Genomic DNA, 1892 nt, shown 5'->3' with positions numbered 1-1892 from the left:
GTCACCCTGCAGCAAGTCAGTGTGTACAGTGAACGCTTCTTAATGAAAGCCTCCCCGCCCTTGAATAATGACCTAAGAGAAAGAATAGCACATCTAGAACTAGTTAGTTGATCACAACAAGGCAAAAAACAACGCGCACTTTACGAGGACGGGCAGAACGACAAGCCGGCGAACGTTGTATGCAGGAACACGACATATAGTTGCACTTTGCCTCAGTTTCGCGCTCTCTTGGTTTGAAACTGGTCGTACCGTGGTAAACACACATGCCACAAACATCTTCAGTTTCTGTAAACATCTTCAGTTCTATAAACTGTGGTGTGAATGACTTTTATTTCAGTAAAATAAAAAAATTGGTCTTGACTAATTTGTGCTCATTGCATGTAACGTGTAATGAGGTACTGCGTAGAAATATCTAATAGCTCGCACTTTCCAGATGTTCTCACGACGCCACATCGGCGATTTAGTCGTACGGCAGTTGTAACGGCAGGTTACAAGGGATGATATAGCACGATTTTATTTAAAATAGCAGTAGCATATACATTTAAGAATGTTCCTTTCAGCGCCTTCAACGAGACCGTAGCGGGGCCGTCGAAATTCTCATTATTTATAAATGACCCGGAATATCCAATCACAGCCGCGGTTTAGTGTCATTTTTTGCTAGTGATTATTTTCTTATGGACGACAAGAACCTGCTTACTGCTGATAAACTCGACAGTAATTTCATCAAGTTACTTGTAAGCTGCACGTTAAGAATGTGTTATAGGGAGCGCAGACAAGGTTGTTCTTCAGTGCAACCTTGCGGCCATAGGCATGCGCACGAGGGGGACTTGGGGGGGGGGGGGGGCAGCTCCCCTAATCACATTGGAAGGGGCGCAGCGTCTGCCCCATACTCAGTTGTTGCCACACAGGTTTTTCACGATGACGGCGGCCGAAGGCCCCTGATGTTGCATTCACTATGAACTGTTTACATCTTTACTTCAGGAAAGCCGCGGACCAAAGGCAGGTCATTATGAGAACCTTGTCATCGCTTCATATTAACACTTTTTTCTTTCACTGAGAAGCATGTTGTCGTTCTGACTATACAAACGGGGAGGGGGGCGCTGCGATGAAACTTTGCTCCTCCTAATGTGGAACCCTGCGCACGCGTATGCTTGCGGCACTGAAGCACAGCGATTAAATTTGCAGTTCACAAACTTTTGATCGCGCCTGTTCTCTAGGACGCCGACGTAAATGGGAATCCTGCGATTGGAAGTATCATCAATGGAATGGAAAAGTTCTGAAGAAATTCGCTATGAGTTATTTTCAGTAATTATGACGAGCTGTCGTACATTTAAAAGCTTTGTCGCTTATTGTCACTTCCAACGCTAGCCGCTCGAAGAGAGGTTGGTAGACTTATGGCGTCCCTTAGGCTTGCTCGTGGCAAAATTTGTCTCAGCGCTAATGATTACACCTATGCAAATAATTGGATATGGAAAATGCGCCAAGTAATGCATATATTGACTGTACTGTTCGCAGAGGGCGAGAAACGTACAACCGACACGTATGGCGCTCAGTATGAGAGTGTCTTTCTTTTCTAGTTTCCCTCCCCGACTCGCGCCCCCGTAAGTCTTTCGTCGGGCCGGCCGGGCCCGCGTGCCGCCGTCCGCTCAGGTTTCTCTTCGGTCTAGCCGTAAACAAGCACAGCACATCTTCCCCTCATAGCTTTCTCTTTGTGACATCTGGACAGGCTTGACTACGCGACCACTCCACGTCTTGTAGCCCTGTCGATAAGATGAGTCACAATTTCGCGGGACTAAGGCCATTGGCAAGCGGCGGGGGCTCACCTGAAGAGTAGCGTAACTGTCACCAGTTTTCTGTAGGCTCTTCTTTACGATCCGCACGGCCGCCTCAAC

This window comes from Rhipicephalus sanguineus, chromosome 10 (genome assembly GCF_013339695.2).
Source record: "Rhipicephalus sanguineus isolate Rsan-2018 chromosome 10, BIME_Rsan_1.4, whole genome shotgun sequence".
Taxonomy (NCBI): Eukaryota; Metazoa; Arthropoda; class Arachnida; order Ixodida; family Ixodidae; genus Rhipicephalus; species Rhipicephalus sanguineus.
Note: the sequence above shows the minus strand (reverse complement) of the source record.